Source organism: Acipenser ruthenus, chromosome 2 (assembly GCF_902713425.1).
Source record: "Acipenser ruthenus chromosome 2, fAciRut3.2 maternal haplotype, whole genome shotgun sequence".
NCBI classification, from domain to species: Eukaryota; Metazoa; Chordata; class Actinopteri; order Acipenseriformes; family Acipenseridae; genus Acipenser; species Acipenser ruthenus.
This window is the reverse complement of record NC_081190.1, coordinates 98,979,558-98,999,505: the sequence shown is the minus strand read 5'-3', so window position 1 is coordinate 98,999,505 and position 19,948 is coordinate 98,979,558. Positions and strand designations below refer to the sequence as shown.

General features: G+C 40.5%; 13 non-coding genes across 13 annotated transcripts; all 13 read right to left on the bottom strand.

Annotated features, from left to right (window-relative positions):
* Positions 1-736: 736 nt before the first annotated feature.
* On the bottom strand, positions 737-855 carry LOC131705781 (5S ribosomal RNA). The gene has a single exon (XR_009310560.1). It is a non-coding gene; the product is annotated as a 5S ribosomal RNA (ribosomal RNA).
* Positions 856-2,594: 1,739 nt separating this feature from the next.
* LOC131707025 (U1 spliceosomal RNA) lies at positions 2,595-2,758 on the bottom strand. Its single transcript, XR_009310926.1, has one exon. It is a non-coding gene; the product is annotated as a U1 spliceosomal RNA (small nuclear RNA).
* Positions 2,759-3,650: 892 nt separating this feature from the next.
* LOC131705686 (5S ribosomal RNA) lies at positions 3,651-3,769 on the bottom strand. The gene has a single exon (XR_009310557.1). It is a non-coding gene; the product is annotated as a 5S ribosomal RNA (ribosomal RNA).
* A 1,741-nt stretch (positions 3,770-5,510) lies between these two features.
* LOC131707022 (U1 spliceosomal RNA) lies at positions 5,511-5,674 on the bottom strand. Its single transcript, XR_009310925.1, has one exon. It is a non-coding gene; the product is annotated as a U1 spliceosomal RNA (small nuclear RNA).
* An 892-nt stretch (positions 5,675-6,566) lies between these two features.
* On the bottom strand, positions 6,567-6,685 carry LOC131705599 (5S ribosomal RNA). The gene has a single exon (XR_009310555.1). It is a non-coding gene; the product is annotated as a 5S ribosomal RNA (ribosomal RNA).
* A 1,730-nt stretch (positions 6,686-8,415) lies between these two features.
* On the bottom strand, positions 8,416-8,579 carry LOC131707020 (U1 spliceosomal RNA). The gene has a single exon (XR_009310924.1). It is a non-coding gene; the product is annotated as a U1 spliceosomal RNA (small nuclear RNA).
* An 892-nt stretch (positions 8,580-9,471) lies between these two features.
* On the bottom strand, positions 9,472-9,590 carry LOC131705502 (5S ribosomal RNA). The gene has a single exon (XR_009310460.1). It is a non-coding gene; the product is annotated as a 5S ribosomal RNA (ribosomal RNA).
* Positions 9,591-11,324: 1,734 nt separating this feature from the next.
* LOC131707016 (U1 spliceosomal RNA) lies at positions 11,325-11,488 on the bottom strand. The gene has a single exon (XR_009310921.1). It is a non-coding gene; the product is annotated as a U1 spliceosomal RNA (small nuclear RNA).
* An 892-nt stretch (positions 11,489-12,380) lies between these two features.
* Positions 12,381-12,499, bottom strand: LOC131707917 (5S ribosomal RNA). Its single transcript, XR_009311237.1, has one exon. It is a non-coding gene; the product is annotated as a 5S ribosomal RNA (ribosomal RNA).
* A 1,731-nt stretch (positions 12,500-14,230) lies between these two features.
* On the bottom strand, positions 14,231-14,394 carry LOC131707012 (U1 spliceosomal RNA). Its single transcript, XR_009310919.1, has one exon. It is a non-coding gene; the product is annotated as a U1 spliceosomal RNA (small nuclear RNA).
* Positions 14,395-15,286: 892 nt separating this feature from the next.
* LOC131707796 (5S ribosomal RNA) lies at positions 15,287-15,405 on the bottom strand. Its single transcript, XR_009311229.1, has one exon. It is a non-coding gene; the product is annotated as a 5S ribosomal RNA (ribosomal RNA).
* Positions 15,406-17,136: 1,731 nt separating this feature from the next.
* Positions 17,137-17,300, bottom strand: LOC131707005 (U1 spliceosomal RNA). The gene has a single exon (XR_009310916.1). It is a non-coding gene; the product is annotated as a U1 spliceosomal RNA (small nuclear RNA).
* An 892-nt stretch (positions 17,301-18,192) lies between these two features.
* LOC131707675 (5S ribosomal RNA) lies at positions 18,193-18,311 on the bottom strand. The gene has a single exon (XR_009311218.1). It is a non-coding gene; the product is annotated as a 5S ribosomal RNA (ribosomal RNA).
* Positions 18,312-19,948: the final 1,637 nt, after the last annotated feature.

Sequence of the window (19,948 nt, the reverse complement as noted above, 5' to 3'; positions counted from 1 at the left end):
TTCAGTTTTCAGTATAAGTATTTATAAATTGCATTCCCGTAATGCCTCTCGGTATATATTTGCATGCGCCTTTATCATTGGAGGACAAGATGCCAGGATTTACACAGGACGACGTCATTCGTGCAGCAGCATGTGAGATGTTCCGCAAAAGAAGCGACGGGTCTGTATACACGTCTGCGTAAACGAAATAAAAAAAATGTAACAAATGTACGACTTTCAAAAAGAAAGCAAGCAAAACATTGGTCAAACATTTGTTAAGGTCACACATAATATAAATAAACTCGAACGAATGAACGGGTCACTAAATCCGTTCTTGGTTGATATGCTCGTTTTGTTCTCTTGTTTGGCACAATAATCTAAACACGCAGTTTGTGGCTTTAAAACATGTCTCGTTCTGTTACTATAATAAAAAGTACTTCATCAACTGTTATTTCTTTTTTTAATTAATTAAACTAACCATAACTAGCAAAACTCGTCAGTACTTTTGTCTTAACCCTGTTCACATTTGTTTGTATCGGACCGCTACTGGTAGTTTCGGCTTAGAATATAATACGATAACCCTTTCTGTCCTAACTCAGTTTTCAAAACCAGTAAAGGCTGATACAATACTTGTTCGTGTGTGGAATGGGACAATAAAAAAACCAAAAAAAGAAAACGATGTTTAGACTTACAGCTTCCAGGTTAGTAACATAAATAACAAGGGAAATAGCGCCCCCTGTCAAGCTGCAGAAAGAAAAGCTTACAGCACCTGGTATTCCCAGGCGGTCTCCCATCCAAGTACTAACCAGGCCCGACCTTGCTTAGCTTCCGAGATCAGACGAGATCGGGCGTTCTCAAGGTGGTATGGCCGTAAGCGAACGACAGTCTTGGTTTATCTCTTTCATAGTATTAAGTTAATATCATTCATGCAATGACAGGTTGGGGGAGGGATTTCCAGATCTCTAATTTGTCACAAACGTTAACATTTAAGCAGCTCTGGGCTCCACGTGTGCGGGCCCGTGTGTCCGTGTGTCTGTGTGTGTATATATAGCAGCATTAAAAGTGCCATTAGATTCTTGCGAAATTGTATGTTCACAAAGTAGTAGCCACACGTTGGCATTGAAAGTGTTAAGTTCTCAAAGGCATCCATTTTGTATATTACCCTCTTTTAGTTTGAATCTGCAGCAGTGTTGTAATGGATCTCAGCTGTACTGAGCTGTGTTGCCGTTGGAGGACTGTATGCCCTGAAACCAATTTGATGTTTATTCTACAAAATAAATCCCCCTTTCAAACAACTCGTGTGGTTCTTTAGGCTGAGCAGTACTGCAAGGGTCCCTCTCCTCCAGTTAGAGACAGCATACATGTGGTTACATGATACATGGATGAAGGCTTATTGTGACTTGTTCGACTCCTCGAGACCATCTCTTTCAATTCAAACACAAAATGTCTCGTTTTCAATCGCTCGACAACACCCACAGTACAGAAATGTGCATTAATGATCAACAAAATGAGAATACGTTAAAAAAAAAAAAAAAAGATGTAAAGCTGGTAGATTCGTATCTCAGAGGAACGGGAAATTAAAACAAGGTAAAGGCAATCATCTAAATAAAGCTGAATCAATAACGGATAACGACATAGAACGTCTGTACAGAGCTGAAACACTATGTTTTAAAAAAAACAACTGTACCGCTGAACCTCGTCTTCTTTAATATTAGCAACTTTGTAACTTTGATACACGTGCCGCTGACTCGTTACTTTGTCTTCTCAAGATGAAACACTTCACAATACATGTACATAAAACACTTTGGTACTTTCTAGAACATTATACGCTCCGAAAGAAAAAACAAAATCTCATTCCCAGTCTGACAGAGCCACCTGCTGGAGATATATAGATAATCGCTAATTGCTTTCAATACCTGTGTTTTTAACTTTGACTATAACATCAGGGGAGAGCGCGAACGCGATTGCAGCCCTGCTTGTAAATCTGCTTGTATGTGGTTTTATGTTGTCTAATTAAAGTGTTTGTCTGCCAAGATATGTTTTAAGGGGCTTAGTGGTCAGGTGGTTAAAGAAAAGCTCTTGTTACCGGGAGGTTCCTGGTTCAATCCCAGCTCAGCCACTGGCTCATTGTGTGTGACCCTGTCCCTGAGCAAGTCCCTTAACCTCCTTGTGCTCCTTCCTTCAAATGAGATGTAAAACCCAGGTCCTATTGTAAGTGACTCTGCAGCAGCAGCAGCAGCAGCAGCAGCAGCAGTTGTGATGCACAGTTTATCTGAATAAAAAACATCAACTAAATAAATAAAACTGATAAGCTCGAAAATGATTTCCAATTATTTAAAATAAAAATAAAAACTTTGATACAGACACTGCTGAGTCTTTACTTTTAGTCTTGTCAATAAAAAATAACGAAACATGGAAATAGATGTGCAGGAACCACGTAGCTATTTATTTGACAGTCAGAAAGCTAAAAACATTGAGCTCCTTTTAAAGAAAACCTGACTCCCTGTGTGACGAAGCCGCCTGCCGGAGAGTTGTTGAATAACTAGTGAGTGAGTGAGTGAGTGAGTTCCTTCCTCCGACGGGTTCGTGTTTGTTTCTGTCTTTGACCATAGTTTCAGGGGAGAGCGCGAACGCAGTCCCCCACTACCAGAAATTATGCAGTCGAGATTCCCGCATTTGGGGAATTCGCAGGGGTCAGCACAGCCGGAGTGCAATGGCCGAGCCTCGCCCTGGGTGAACCACCTTCATGATCATGGTATCTCCCCTGCCAGGTAAGTATGAGTTGTACACATTGCGAGTCGTCACCCGTCCACAAGAGACATTTTTCAAAGAAACGGTGCCTACATCTGCAATTTAAAGAAACACTCTTTTCCTAATATAACATTTTCATTGTTATCATATCGCACTTTCCAGTCTGTTGGGTGTAATGGGTTCCTTCAGTTTTCAGTATAAGTATTTATAAATTGCATTCCCGTAATGCCTCTCGGTATATATTTGCATGCGCCTTTATCATTGGAGGACAAGATGCCAGGATTTACACAGGACGACGTCATTCGTGCAGCAGCATGTGAGATGTTCCGCAAAAGAAGCGACGGGTCTGTATACACGTCTGCGTAAACGAAATAAAAAAAATGTAACAAATGTACGACTTTCAAAAAGAAAGCAAGCAAAACATTGGTCAAACATTTGTTAAGGTCACACATAATATAAATAAACTCGAACGAATGAACGGGTCACTAAATCCGTTCTTGGTTGATATGCTCGTTTTGTTCTCTTGTTTGGCACAATAATCTAAACACGCAGTTTGTGGCTTTAAAACATGTCTCGTTCTGTTACTATAATAAAAAGTACTTCATCAACTGTTATTTCTTTTTTTAATTAATTAAACTAACCATAACTAGCAAAACTCGTCAGTACTTTTGTCTTAACCCTGTTCACATTTGTTTGTATCGGACCGCTACTGGTAGTTTCGGCTTAGAATATAATACGATAACCCTTTCTGTCCTAACTCAGTTTTCAAAACCAGTAAAGGCTGATACAATACTTGTTCGTGTGTGGAATGGGACAATAAAAAAACCAAAAAAAGAAAACGATGTTTAGACTTACAGCTTCCAGGTTAGTAACATAAATAACAAGGGAAATAGCGCCCCCTGTCAAGCTGCAGAAAGAAAAGCTTACAGCACCTGGTATTCCCAGGCGGTCTCCCATCCAAGTACTAACCAGGCCCGACCTTGCTTAGCTTCCGAGATCAGACGAGATCGGGCGTTCTCAAGGTGGTATGGCCGTAAGCGAACGACAGTCTTGGTTTATCTCTTTCATAGTATTAAGTTAATATCATTCATGCAATGACAGGTTGGGGGAGGGATTTCCAGATCTCTAATTTGTCACAAACGTTAACATTTAAGCAGCTCTGGGCTCCACGTGTGCGGGCCCGTGTGTCCGTGTGTCTGTGTGTGTATATATAGCAGCATTAAAAGTGCCATTAGATTCTTGCGAAATTGTATGTTCACAAAGTAGTAGCCACACGTTGGCATTGAAAGTGTTAAGTTCTCAAAGGCATCCATTTTGTATATTACCCTCTTTTAGTTTGAATCTGCAGCAGTGTTGTAATGGATCTCAGCTGTACTGAGCTGTGTTGCCGTTGGAGGACTGTATGCCCTGAAACCAATTTGATGTTTATTCTACAAAATAAATCCCCCTTTCAAACAACTCGTGTGGTTCTTTAGGCTGAGCAGTACTGCAAGGGTCCCTCTCCTCCAGTTAGAGACAGCATACATGTGGTTACATGATACATGGATGAAGGCTTATTGTGACTTGTTCGACTCCTCGAGACCATCACTTTCAATTCCAACACAAAATGTCTCGTTTTCAATCGCTCGACAACACCCACAGTACAGAAATGTGCATTAATGATCAACAAAATGAGAATACGTTAAAAAAAAAAAAAAAAGATGTAAAGCTGGTAGATTCGTATCTCAGAGGAACGGGAAATTAAAACAAGGTAAAGGCAATCATCTAAATAAAGCTGAATCAATAACGGATAACGACATAGAACGTCTGTACAGAGCTGAAACACTATGTTTTAAAAAAAACAACTGTACCGCTGAACCTCGTCTTCTTTAATATTAGCAACTTTGTAACTTTGATACACGTGCCGCTGACTCGTTACTTTGTCTTCTCAAGATGAAACACTTCACAATACATGTACATAAAACACTTTGGTACTTTCAGAACATTATACGCTCCGAAAGAAAAAACAAAATCTCATTCCCAGTCTGACAGAGCCACCTGCTGGAGATATATAGATAATCGCTAATTGCTTTCAATACCTGTGTTTTTAACTTTGACTATAACATCAGGGGAGAGCGCGAACGCGATTGCAGCCCTGCTTGTAAATCTGCTTGTATGTGGTTTTATGTTGTCTAATTAAAGTGTTTGTCTGCCAAGATATGTTTTAAGGGGCTTAGTGGTCAGGTGGTTAAAGAAAAGCTCTTGTTACCGGGAGGTTCCTGGTTCAATCCCAGCTCAGCCACTGGCTCATTGTGTGTGACCCTGTCCCTGAGCAAGTCCCTTAACCTCCTTGTGCTCCTTCCTTCAAATGAGATGTAAAACCCAGGTCCTATTGTAAGTGACTCTGCAGCAGCAGCAGCAGCAGCAGCAGCAGCAGCAGTTGTGATGCACAGTTTATCTGAATAAAAAACATCAACTAAATAAATAAAACTGATAAGCTCGAAAATGATTTCCAATTATTTAAAATAAAAATAAAAACTTTGATACAGACACTGCTGAGTCTTTACTTTTAGTCTTGTCAATAAAAAATAACGAAACATGGAAATAGATGTGCAGGAACCACGTAGCTATTTATTTGACAGTCAGAAAGCTAAAAACATTGAGCTCCTTTTAAAGAAAACCTGACTCCCTGTGTGACGAAGCCGCCTGCCGGAGAGTTGTTGAATAACTAGTGAGTGAGTGAGTGAGTGAGTTCCTTCCTCCGACGGGTTCGTGTTTGTTTCTGTCTTTGACCATAGTTTCAGGGGAGAGCGCGAACGCAGTCCCCCACTACCAGAAATTATGCAGTCGAGATTCCCGCATTTGGGGAATTCGCAGGGGTCAGCACAGCCGGAGTGCAATGGCCGAGCCTCGCCCTGGGTGAACCACCTTCATGATCATGGTATCTCCCCTGCCAGGTAAGTATGAGTTGTACACATTGCGAGTCGTCACCCGTCCACAAGAGACATTTTTCAAAGAAACGGTGCCTACATCTGCAATTTAAAGAAACACTCTTTTCCTAATATAACATTTTCATTGTTATCATATCGCACTTTCCAGTCTGTTGGGTGTAATGGGTTCCTTCAGTTTTCAGTATAAGTATTTATAAATTGCATTCCCGTAATGCCTCTCGGTATATATTTGCATGCGCCTTTATCATTGGAGGACAAGATGCCAGGATTTACACAGGACGACGTCATTCGTGCAGCAGCATGTGAGATGTTCCGCAAAAGAAGCGACGGGTCTGTATACACGTCTGCGTAAACGAAATAAAAAAAATGTAACAAATGTACGACTTTCAAAAAGAAAGCAAGCAAAACATTGGTCAAACATTTGTTAAGGTCACACATAATATAAATAAACTCGAACGAATGAACGGGTCACTAAATCCGTTCTTGGTTGATATGCTCGTTTTGTTCTCTTGTTTGGCACAATAATCTAAACACGCAGTTTGTGGCTTTAAAACATGTCTCGTTCTGTTACTATAATAAAAAGTACTTCATCAACTGTTATTTCTTTTTTTAATTAATTAAACTAACCATAACTAGCAAAACTCGTCAGTACTTTTGTCTTAACCCTGTTCACATTTGTTTGTATCGGACCGCTACTGGTAGTTTCGGCTTAGAATATAATACGATAACCCTTTCTGTCCTAACTCAGTTTTCAAAACCAGTAAAGGCTGATACAATACTTGTTCGTGTGTGGAATGGGACAATAAAAAAACCAAAAAAAGAAAACGATGTTTAGACTTACAGCTTCCAGGTTAGTAACATAAATAACAAGGGAAATAGCGCCCCCTGTCAAGCTGCAGAAAGAAAAGCTTACAGCACCTGGTATTCCCAGGCGGTCTCCCATCCAAGTACTAACCAGGCCCGACCTTGCTTAGCTTCCGAGATCAGACGAGATCGGGCGTTCTCAAGGTGGTATGGCCGTAAGCGAACGACAGTCTTGGTTTATCTCTTTCATAGTATTAAGTTAATATCATTCATGCAATGACAGGTTGGGGGAGGGATTTCCAGATCTCTAATTTGTCACAAACGTTAACATTTAAGCAGCTCTGGGCTCCACGTGTGCGGGCCCGTGTGTCCGTGTGTCTGTGTGTGTATATATAGCAGCATTAAAAGTGCCATTAGATTCTTGCGAAATTGTATGTTCACAAAGTAGTAGCCACACGTTGGCATTGAAAGTGTTAAGTTCTCAAAGGCATCCATTTTGTATATTACCCTCTTTTAGTTTGAATCTGCAGCAGTGTTGTAATGGATCTCAGCTGTACTGAGCTGTGTTGCCGTTGGAGGACTGTATGCCCTGAAACCAATTTGATGTTTATTCTACAAAATAAATCCCCCTTTCAAACAACTCGTGTGGTTCTTTAGGCTGAGCAGTACTGCAAGGGTCCCTCTCCTCCAGTTAGAGACAGCATACATGTGGTTACATGATACATGGATGAAGGCTTATTGTGACTTGTTCGACTCCTCGAGACCATCACTTTCAATTCAAACACAAAATGTCTCGTTTTCAATCGCTCGACAACACCCACAGTACAGAAATGTGCATTAATGATCAACAAAATGAGAATACGTTAAAAAAAAAAAAAAAGATGTAAAGCTGGTAGATTCGTATCTCAGAGGAACGGGAAATTAAAACAAGGTAAAGGCAATCATCTAAATAAAGCTGAATCAATAACGGATAACGACATAGAACGTCTGTACAGAGCTGAAACACTATGTTTTAAAAAAAACAACTGTACCGCTGAACCTCGTCTTCTTTAATATTAGCAACTTTGTAACTTTGATACACGTGCCGCTGACTCGTTACTTTGTCTTCTCAAGATGAAACACTTCACAATACATGTACATAAAACACTTTGGTACTTTCTAGAACATTATACGCTCCGAAAGAAAAAACAAAATCTCATTCCCAGTCTGACAGAGCCACCTGCTGGAGATATATAGATAATCGCTAATTGCTTTCAATACCTGTGTTTTTAACTTTGACTATAACATCAGGGGAGAGCGCGAACGCGATTGCAGCCCTGCTTGTAAATCTGCTTGTATGTGGTTTTATGTTGTCTAATTAAAGTGTTTGTCTGCCAAGATATGTTTTAAGGGGCTTAGTGGTCAGGTGGTTAAAGAAAAGCTCTTGTTACCGGGAGGTTCCTGGTTCAATCCCAGCTCAGCCACTGGCTCATTGTGTGTGACCCTGTCCCTGAGCAAGTCCCTTAACCTCCTTGTGCTCCTTCCTTCAAATGAGATGTAAAACCCAGGTCCTATTGTAAGTGACTCTGCAGCAGCAGCAGCAGCAGCAGCAGCAGCAGTTGTGATGCACAGTTTATCTGAATAAAAAACATCAACTAAATAAATAAAACTGATAAGCTCGAAAATGATTTCCAATTATTTAAAATAAAAATAAAAACTTTGATACAGACACTGCTGAGTCTTTACTTTTAGTCTTGTCAATAAAAAATAACGAAACATGGAAATAGATGTGCAGGAACCACGTAGCTATTTATTTGACAGTCAGAAAGCTAAAAACATTGAGCTCCTTTTAAAGAAAACCTGACTCCCTGTGTGACGAAGCCGCCTGCCGGAGAGTTGTTGAACAACTAGTGAGTGAGTGAGTTCCTTCCTGCGACGGGTTCGTGTTTGTTTCTGTCTTTGACCATAGTTTCAGGGGAGAGCGCGAACGCAGTCCCCCACTACCAGAAATTATGCAGTCGAGATTCCCGCATTTGGGGAATTCGCAGGGGTCAGCACAGCCGGAGTGCAATGGCCGAGCCTCGCCCTGGGTGAACCACCTTCATGATCATGGTATCTCCCCTGCCAGGTAAGTATGAGTTGTACACATTGCGAGTCGTCACCCGTCCACAAGAGACATTTTTCAAAGAAACGGTGCCTACATCTGCAATTTAAAGAAACACTCTTTTCCTAATATAACATTTTCATTGTTATCATAGCGCACTTTCCAGTCTGTTGGGTGTAATGGGTTCCTTCAGTTTTCAGTATAAGTATTTATAAATTGCATTCCCGTAATGCCTCTCGGTATATATTTGCATGCGCCTTTATCATTGGAGGACAAGATGCCAGGATTTACACAGGACGACGTCATTCGTGCAGCAGCATGTGAGATGTTCCGCAAAAGAAGCGACGGGTCTGTATACACGTCTGCGTAAACGAAATAAAAAAAATGTAACAAATGTACGACTTTCAAAAAGAAAGCAAGCAAAACATTGGTCAAACATTTGTTAAGGTCACACATAATATAAATAAACTCGAACGAATGAACGGGTCACTAAATCCGTTCTTGGTTGATATGCTCGTTTTGTTCTCTTGTTTGGCACAATAATCTAAACACGCAGTTTGTGGCTTTAAAACATGTCTCGTTCTGTTACTATAATAAAAAGTACTTCATCAACTGTTATTTCTTTTTTTAATTAATTAAACTAACCATAACTAGCAAAACTCGTCAGTACTTTTGTCTTAACCCTGTTCACATTTGTTTGTATCGGACCGCTACTGGTAGTTTCGGCTTAGAATATAATACGATAACCCTTTCTGTCCTAACTCAGTTTTCAAAACCAGTAAAGGCTGATACAATACTTGTTCGTGTGTGGAATGGGACAATAAAAAAACCAAAAAAAGAAAACGATGTTTAGACTTACAGCTTCCAGGTTAGTAACATAAATAACAAGGGAAATAGCGCCCCCTGTCAAGCTGCAGAAAGAAAAGCTTACAGCACCTGGTATTCCCAGGCGGTCTCCCATCCAAGTACTAACCAGGCCCGACCTTGCTTAGCTTCCGAGATCAGACGAGATCGGGCGTTCTCAAGGTGGTATGGCCGTAAGCGAACGACAGTCTTGGTTTATCTCTTTCATAGTATTAAGTTAATATCATTCATGCAATGACAGGTTGGGGGAGGGATTTCCAGATCTCTAATTTGTCACAAACGTTAACATTTAAGCAGCTCTGGGCTCCACGTGTGCGGGCCCGTGTGTCCGTGTGTCTGTGTGTGTATATATAGCAGCATTAAAAGTGCCATTAGATTCTTGCGAAATTGTATGTTCACAAAGTAGTAGCCACACGTTGGCATTGAAAGTGTTAAGTTCTCAAAGGCATCCATTTTGTATATTACCCTCTTTTAGTTTGAATCTGCAGCAGTGTTGTAATGGATCTCAGCTGTACTGAGCTGTGTTGCCGTTGGAGGACTGTATGCCCTGAAACCAATTTGATGTTTATTCTACAAAATAAATCCCCCTTTCAAACAACTCGTGTGGTTCTTTAGGCTGAGCAGTACTGCAAGGGTCCCTCTCCTCCAGTTAGAGACAGCATACATGTGGTTACATGATACATGGATGAAGGCTTATTGTGACTTGTTCGACTCCTCGAGACCATCACTTTCAATTCAAACACAAAATGTCTCGTTTTCAATCGCTCGACAACACCCACAGTACAGAAATGTGCATTAATGATCAACAAAATGAGAATACGTTAAAAAAAAAAAAAAAAGATGTAAAGCTGGTAGATTCGTATCTCAGAGGAACGGGAAATTAAAACAAGGTAAAGGCAATCATCTAAATAAAGCTGAATCAATAACGGATAACGACATAGAACGTCTGTACAGAGCTGAAACACTATGTTTTAAAAAAAACAACTGTACCGCTGAACCTCGTCTTCTTTAATATTAGCAACTTTGTAACTTTGATACACGTGCCGCTGACTCGTTACTTTGTCTTCTCAAGATGAAACACTTCACAATACATGTACATAAAACACTTTGGTACTTTCTAGAACATTATACGCTCCGAAAGAAAAAACAAAATCTCATTCCCAGTCTGACAGAGCCACCTGCTGGAGATATATAGATAATCGCTAATTGCTTTCAATACCTGTGTTTTTAACTTTGACTATAACATCAGGGGAGAGCGCGAACGCGATTGCAGCCCTGCTTGTAAATCTGCTTGTATGTGGTTTTATGTTGTCTAATTAAAGTGTTTGTCTGCCAAGATATGTTTTAAGGGGCTTAGTGGTCAGGTGGTTAAAGAAAAGCTCTTGTTACCGGGAGGTTCCTGGTTCAATCCCAGCTCAGCCACTGGCTCATTGTGTGTGACCCTGTCCCTGAGCAAGTCCCTTAACCTCCTTGTGCTCCTTCCTTCAAATGAGATGTAAAACCCAGGTCCTATTGTAAGTGACTCTGCAGCAGCAGCAGCAGCAGCAGCAGCAGCAGCAGTTGTGATGCACAGTTTATCTGAATAAAAAACATCAACTAAATAAATAAAACTGATAAGCTCGAAAATGATTTCCAATTATTTAAAATAAAAATAAAAACTTTGATACAGACACTGCTGAGTCTTTACTTTTAGTCTTGTCAATAAAAAATAACGAAACATGGAAATAGATGTGCAGGAACCACGTAGCTATTTATTTGACAGTCAGAAAGCTAAAAACATTGAGCTCCTTTTAAAGAAAACCTGACTCCCTGTGTGACGAAGCCGCCTGCCGGAGAGTTGTTGAACAACTAGTGAGTGAGTGAGTTCCTTCCTGCGACGGGTTCGTGTTTGTTTCTGTCTTTGACCATAGTTTCAGGGGAGAGCGCGAACGCAGTCCCCCACTACCAGAAATTATGCAGTCGAGATTCCCGCATTTGGGGAATTCGCAGGGGTCAGCACAGCCGGAGTGCAATGGCCGAGCCTCGCCCTGGGTGAACCACCTTCATGATCATGGTATCTCCCCTGCCAGGTAAGTATGAGTTGTACACATTGCGAGTCGTCACCCGTCCACAAGAGACATTTTTCAAAGAAACGGTGCCTACATCTGCAATTTAAAGAAACACTCTTTTCCTAATATAACATTTTCATTGTTATCATAGCGCACTTTCCAGTCTGTTGGGTGTAATGGGTTCCTTCAGTTTTCAGTATAAGTATTTATAAATTGCATTCCCGTAATGCCTCTCGGTATATATTTGCATGCGCCTTTATCATTGGAGGACAAGATGCCAGGATTTACACAGGACGACGTCATTCGTGCAGCAGCATGTGAGATGTTCCGCAAAAGAAGCGACGGGTCTGTATACACGTCTGCGTAAACGAAATAAAAAAAATGTAACAAATGTACGACTTTCAAAAAGAAAGCAAGCAAAACATTGGTCAAACATTTGTTAAGGTCACACATAATATAAATAAACTCGAACGAATGAACGGGTCACTAAATCCGTTCTTGGTTGATATGCTCGTTTTGTTCTCTTGTTTGGCACAATAATCTAAACACGCAGTTTGTGGCTTTAAAACATGTCTCGTTCTGTTACTATAATAAAAAGTACTTCATCAACTGTTATTTCTTTTTTTAATTAATTAAACTAACCATAACTAGCAAAACTCGTCAGTACTTTTGTCTTAACCCTGTTCACATTTGTTTGTATCGGACCGCTACTGGTAGTTTCGGCTTAGAATATAATACGATAACCCTTTCTGTCCTAACTCAGTTTTCAAAACCAGTAAAGGCTGATACAATACTTGTTCGTGTGTGGAATGGGACAATAAAAAAACCAAAAAAAGAAAACGATGTTTAGACTTACAGCTTCCAGGTTAGTAACATAAATAACAAGGGAAATAGCGCCCCCTGTCAAGCTGCAGAAAGAAAAGCTTACAGCACCTGGTATTCCCAGGCGGTCTCCCATCCAAGTACTAACCAGGCCCGACCTTGCTTAGCTTCCGAGATCAGACGAGATCGGGCGTTCTCAAGGTGGTATGGCCGTAAGCGAACGACAGTCTTGGTTTATCTCTTTCATAGTATTAAGTTAATATCATTCATGCAATGACAGGTTGGGGGAGGGATTTCCAGATCTCTAATTTGTCACAAACGTTAACATTTAAGCAGCTCTGGGCTCCACGTGTGCGGGCCCGTGTGTCCGTGTGTCTGTGTGTGTATATATAGCAGCATTAAAAGTGCCATTAGATTCTTGCGAAATTGTATGTTCACAAAGTAGTAGCCACACGTTGGCATTGAAAGTGTTAAGTTCTCAAAGGCATCCATTTTGTATATTACCCTCTTTTAGTTTGAATCTGCAGCAGTGTTGTAATGGATCTCAGCTGTACTGAGCTGTGTTGCCGTTGGAGGACTGTATGCCCTGAAACCAATTTGATGTTTATTCTACAAAATAAATCCCCCTTTCAAACAACTCGTGTGGTTCTTTAGGCTGAGCAGTACTGCAAGGGTCCCTCTCCTCCAGTTAGAGACAGCATACATGTGGTTACATGATACATGGATGAAGGCTTATTGTGACTTGTTCGACTCCTCGAGACCATCACTTTCAATTCCAACACAAAATGTCTCGTTTTCAATCGCTCGACAACACCCACAGTACAGAAATGTGCATTAATGATCAACAAAATGAGAATACGTTAAAAAAAAAAAAAAAAGATGTAAAGCTGGTAGATTCGTATCTCAGAGGAACGGGAAATTAAAACAAGGTAAAGGCAATCATCTAAATAAAGCTGAATCAATAACGGATAACGACATAGAACGTCTGTACAGAGCTGAAACACTATGTTTTAAAAAAAACAACTGTACCGCTGAACCTCGTCTTCTTTAATATTAGCAACTTTGTAACTTTGATACACGTGCCGCTGACTCGTTACTTTGTCTTCTCAAGATGAAACACTTCACAATACATGTACATAAAACACTTTGGTACTTTCTAGAACATTATACGCTCCGAAAGAAAAAACAAAATCTCATTCCCAGTCTGACAGAGCCACCTGCTGGAGATATATAGATAATCGCTAATTGCTTTCAATACCTGTGTTTTTAACTTTGACTATAACATCAGGGGAGAGCGCGAACGCGATTGCAGCCCTGCTTGTAAATCTGCTTGTATGTGGTTTTATGTTGTCTAATTAAAGTGTTTGTCTGCCAAGATATGTTTTAAGGGGCTTAGTGGTCAGGTGGTTAAAGAAAAGCTCTTGTTACCGGGAGGTTCCTGGTTCAATCCCAGCTCAGCCACTGGCTCATTGTGTGTGACCCTGTCCCTGAGCAAGTCCCTTAACCTCCTTGTGCTCCTTCCTTCAAATGAGATGTAAAACCCAGGTCCTATTGTAAGTGACTCTGCAGCAGCAGCAGCAGCAGCAGCAGCAGCAGTTGTGATGCACAGTTTATCTGAATAAAAAACATCAACTAAATAAATAAAACTGATAAGCTCGAAAATGATTTCCAATTATTTAAAATAAAAATAAAAACTTTGATACAGACACTGCTGAGTCTTTACTTTTAGTCTTGTCAATAAAAAATAACGAAACATGGAAATAGATGTGCAGGAACCACGTAGCTATTTATTTGACAGTCAGAAAGCTAAAAACATTGAGCTCCTTTTAAAGAAAACCTGACTCCCTGTGTGACGAAGCCGCCTGCCGGAGAGTTGTTGAACAACTAGTGAGTGAGTGAGTTCCTTCCTGCGACGGGTTCGTGTTTGTTTCTGTCTTTGACCATAGTTTCAGGGGAGAGCGCGAACGCAGTCCCCCACTACCAGAAATTATGCAGTCGAGATTCCCGCATTTGGGGAATTCGCAGGGGTCAGCACAGCCGGAGTGCAATGGCCGAGCCTCGCCCTGGGTGAACCACCTTCATGATCATGGTATCTCCCCTGCCAGGTAAGTATGAGTTGTACACATTGCGAGTCGTCACCCGTCCACAAGAGACATTTTTCAAAGAAACGGTGCCTACATCTGCAATTTAAAGAAACACTCTTTTCCTAATATAACATTTTCATTGTTATCATAGCGCACTTTCCAGTCTGTTGGGTGTAATGGGTTCCTTCAGTTTTCAGTATAAGTATTTATAAATTGCATTCCCGTAATGCCTCTCGGTATATATTTGCATGCGCCTTTATCATTGGAGGACAAGATGCCAGGATTTACACAGGACGACGTCATTCGTGCAGCAGCATGTGAGATGTTCCGCAAAAGAAGCGACGGGTCTGTATACACGTCTGCGTAAACGAAATAAAAAAAATGTAACAAATGTACGACTTTCAAAAAGAAAGCAAGCAAAACATTGGTCAAACATTTGTTAAGGTCACACATAATATAAATAAACTCGAACGAATGAACGGGTCACTAAATCCGTTCTTGGTTGATATGCTCGTTTTGTTCTCTTGTTTGGCACAATAATCTAAACACGCAGTTTGTGGCTTTAAAACATGTCTCGTTCTGTTACTATAATAAAAAGTACTTCATCAACTGTTATTTCTTTTTTTAATTAATTAAACTAACCATAACTAGCAAAACTCGTCAGTACTTTTGTCTTAACCCTGTTCACATTTGTTTGTATCGGACCGCTACTGGTAGTTTCGGCTTAGAATATAATACGATAACCCTTTCTGTCCTAACTCAGTTTTCAAAACCAGTAAAGGCTGATACAATACTTGTTCGTGTGTGGAATGGGACAATAAAAAAACCAAAAAAAGAAAACGATGTTTAGACTTACAGCTTCCAGGTTAGTAACATAAATAACAAGGGAAATAGCGCCCCCTGTCAAGCTGCAGAAAGAAAAGCTTACAGCACCTGGTATTCCCAGGCGGTCTCCCATCCAAGTACTAACCAGGCCCGACCTTGCTTAGCTTCCGAGATCAGACGAGATCGGGCGTTCTCAAGGTGGTATGGCCGTAAGCGAACGACAGTCTTGGTTTATCTCTTTCATAGTATTAAGTTAATATCATTCATGCAATGACAGGTTGGGGGAGGGATTTCCAGATCTCTAATTTGTCACAAACGTTAACATTTAAGCAGCTCTGGGCTCCACGTGTGCGGGCCCGTGTGTCCGTGTGTCTGTGTGTGTATATATAGCAGCATTAAAAGTGCCATTAGATTCTTGCGAAATTGTATGTTCACAAAGTAGTAGCCACACGTTGGCATTGAAAGTGTTAAGTTCTCAAAGGCATCCATTTTGTATATTACCCTCTTTTAGTTTGAATCTGCAGCAGTGTTGTAATGGATCTCAGCTGTACTGAGCTGTGTTGCCGTTGGAGGACTGTATGCCCTGAAACCAATTTGATGTTTATTCTACAAAATAAATCCCCCTTTCAAACAACTCGTGTGGTTCTTTAGGCTGAGCAGTACTGCAAGGGTCCCTCTCCTCCAGTTAGAGACAGCATACATGTGGTTACATGATACATGGATGAAGGCTTATTGTGACTTGTTCGACTCCTCGAGACCATCACTTTCAATTCCAACACAAAATGTCTCGTTTTCAATCGCTCGACAACACCCACAGTACAGAAATGTGCATTAATGATCAACAAAATGAGAATACGTTAAAAAAAAAAAAAAAAGATGTAAAGCTGGTAGATTCGTATCTCAGAGGAACGGGAAATTAAAACAAGGTAAAGGCAATCATCTAAATAAAGCTGAATCAATAACGGATAACGACATAGAACGTCTGTACAGAGCTGAAACACTATGTTTTAAAAAAAACAACTGTACCGCTGAACCTCGTCTTCTTTAATATTAGCAACTTTGTAACTTTGATACACGTGCCGCTGACTCGTTACTTTGTCTTCTCAAGATGAAACACTTCACAATACATGTACATAAAACACTTTGGTACTTTCTAGAACATTATACGCTCCGAAAGAAAAAACAAAATCTCATTCCCAGTCTGACAGAGCCACCTGCTGGAGATATATAGATAATCGCTAATTGCTTTCAATACCTGTGTTTTTAACTTTGACTATAACATCAGGGGAGAGCGCGAACGCGATTGCAGCCCTGCTTGTAAATCTGCTTGTATGTGGTTTTATGTTGTCTAATTAAAGTGTTTGTCTGCCAAGATATGTTTTAAGGGGCTTAGTGGTCAGGTGGTTAAAGAAAAGCTCTTGTTACCGGGAGGTTCCTGGTTCAATCCCAGCTCAGCCACTGGCTCATTGTGTGTGACCCTGTCCCTGAGCAAGTCCCTTAACCTCCTTGTGCTCCTTCCTTCAAATGAGATGTAAAACCCAGGTCCTATTGTAAGTGACTCTGCAGCAGCAGCAGCAGCAGCAGCAGCAGCAGTTGTGATGCACAGTTTATCTGAATAAAAAACATCAACTAAATAAATAAAACTGATAAGCTCGAAAATGATTTCCAATTATTTAAAATAAAAATAAAAACTTTGATACAGACACTGCTGAGTCTTTACTTTTAGTCTTGTCAATAAAAAATAACGAAACATGGAAATAGATGTGCAGGAACCACGTAGCTATTTATTTGACAGTCAGAAAGCTAAAAACATTGAGCTCCTTTTAAAGAAAACCTGACTCCCTGTGTGACGAAGCCGCCTGCCGGAGAGTTGTTGAACAACTAGTGAGTGAGTGAGTTCCTTCCTGCGACGGGTTCGTGTTTGTTTCTGTCTTTGACCATAGTTTCAGGGGAGAGCGCGAACGCAGTCCCCCACTACCAGAAATTATGCAGTCGAGATTCCCGCATTTGGGGAATTCGCAGGGGTCAGCACAGCCGGAGTGCAATGGCCGAGCCTCGCCCTGGGTGAACCACCTTCATGATCATGGTATCTCCCCTGCCAGGTAAGTATGAGTTGTACACATTGCGAGTCGTCACCCGTCCACAAGAGACATTTTTCAAAGAAACGGTGCCTACATCTGCAATTTAAAGAAACACTCTTTTCCTAATATAACATTTTCATTGTTATCATAGCGCACTTTCCAGTCTGTTGGGTGTAATGGGTTCCTTCAGTTTTCAGTATAAGTATTTATAAATTGCATTCCCGTAATGCCTCTCGGTATATATTTGCATGCGCCTTTATCATTGGAGGACAAGATGCCAGGATTTACACAGGACGACGTCATTCGTGCAGCAGCATGTGAGATGTTCCGCAAAAGAAGCGACGGGTCTGTATACACGTCTGCGTAAACGAAATAAAAAAAATGTAACAAATGTACGACTTTCAAAAAGAAAGCAAGCAAAACATTGGTCAAACATTTGTTAAGGTCACACATAATATAAATAAACTCGAACGAATGAACGGGTCACTAAATCCGTTCTTGGTTGATATGCTCGTTTTGTTCTCTTGTTTGGCACAATAATCTAAACACGCAGTTTGTGGCTTTAAAACATGTCTCGTTCTGTTACTATAATAAAAAGTACTTCATCAACTGTTATTTCTTTTTTTAATTAATTAAACTAACCATAACTAGCAAAACTCGTCAGTACTTTTGTCTTAACCCTGTTCACATTTGTTTGTATCGGACCGCTACTGGTAGTTTCGGCTTAGAATATAATACGATAACCCTTTCTGTCCTAACTCAGTTTTCAAAACCAGTAAAGGCTGATACAATACTTGTTCGTGTGTGGAATGGGACAATAAAAAAACCAAAAAAAGAAAACGATGTTTAGACTTACAGCTTCCAGGTTAGTAACATAAATAACAAGGGAAATAGCGCCCCCTGTCAAGCTGCAGAAAGAAAAGCTTACAGCACCTGGTATTCCCAGGCGGTCTCCCATCCAAGTACTAACCAGGCCCGACCTTGCTTAGCTTCCGAGATCAGACGAGATCGGGCGTTCTCAAGGTGGTATGGCCGTAAGCGAACGACAGTCTTGGTTTATCTCTTTCATAGTATTAAGTTAATATCATTCATGCAATGACAGGTTGGGGGAGGGATTTCCAGATCTCTAATTTGTCACAAACGTTAACATTTAAGCAGCTCTGGGCTCCACGTGTGCGGGCCCGTGTGTCCGTGTGTCTGTGTGTGTATATATAGCAGCATTAAAAGTGCCATTAGATTCTTGCGAAATTGTATGTTCACAAAGTAGTAGCCACACGTTGGCATTGAAAGTGTTAAGTTCTCAAAGGCATCCATTTTGTATATTACCCTCTTTTAGTTTGAATCTGCAGCAGTGTTGTAATGGATCTCAGCTGTACTGAGCTGTGTTGCCGTTGGAGGACTGTATGCCCTGAAACCAATTTGATGTTTATTCTACAAAATAAATCCCCCTTTCAAACAACTCGTGTGGTTCTTTAGGCTGAGCAGTACTGCAAGGGTCCCTCTCCTCCAGTTAGAGACAGCATACATGTGGTTACATGATACATGGATGAAGGCTTATTGTGACTTGTTCGACTCCTCGAGACCATCACTTTCAATTCCAACACAAAATGTCTCGTTTTCAATCGCTCGACAACACCCACAGTACAGAAATGTGCATTAATGATCAACAAAATGAGAATACGTTAAAAAAAAAAAAAAAAAGATGTAAAGCTGGTAGATTCGTATCTCAGAGGAACGGGAAATTAAAACAAGGTAAAGGCAATCATCTAAATAAAGCTGAATCAATAACGGATAACGACATAGAACGTCTGTACAGAGCTGAAACACTATGTTTTAAAAAAAACAACTGTACCGCTGAACCTCGTCTTCTTTAATATTAGCAACTTTGTAACTTTGATACACGTGCCGCTGACTCGTTACTTTGTCTTCTCAAGATGAAACACTTCACAATACATGTACATAAAACACTTTGGTACTTTCTAGAACATTATACGCTCCGAAAGAAAAAACAAAATCTCATTCCCAGTCTGACAGAGCCACCTGCTGGAGATATATAGATAATCGCTAATTGCTTTCAATACCTGTGTTTTTTAACTTTGACTATAACATCAGGGGAGAGCGCGAACGCGATTGCAGCCCTGCTTGTAAATCTGCTTGTATGTGGTTTTTATGTTGTCTAATTAAAGTGTTTGTCTGCCAAGATATGTTTTAAGGGGCTTAGTGGTCAGGTGGTTAAAGAAAAGCTCTTGTTACCGGGAGGTTCCTGGTTCAATCCCAGCTCAGCCACTGGCTCATTGTGTGTGACCCTGTCCCTGAGCAAGTCCCTTAACCTCCTTGTGCTCCTTCCTTCAAATGAGATGTAAAACCCAGGTCCTATTGTAAGTGACTCTGCAGCAGCAGCAGCAGCAGCAGCAGCAGCAGTTGTGATGCACAGTTTATCTGAATAAAAAACATCAACTAAATAAATAAAACTGATAAGCTCGAAAATGATTTCCATTATTTAAAATAAAAATAAAAACTTTGATACAGACACTGCTGAGTCTTTACTTTTAGTCTTGTCAATAAAAAATAACGAAACATGGAAATAGATGTGCAGGAACCACGTAGCTATTTATTTGACAGTCAGAAAGCTAAAAACATTGAGCTCCTTTTAAAGAAAACCTGACTCCCTGTGTGA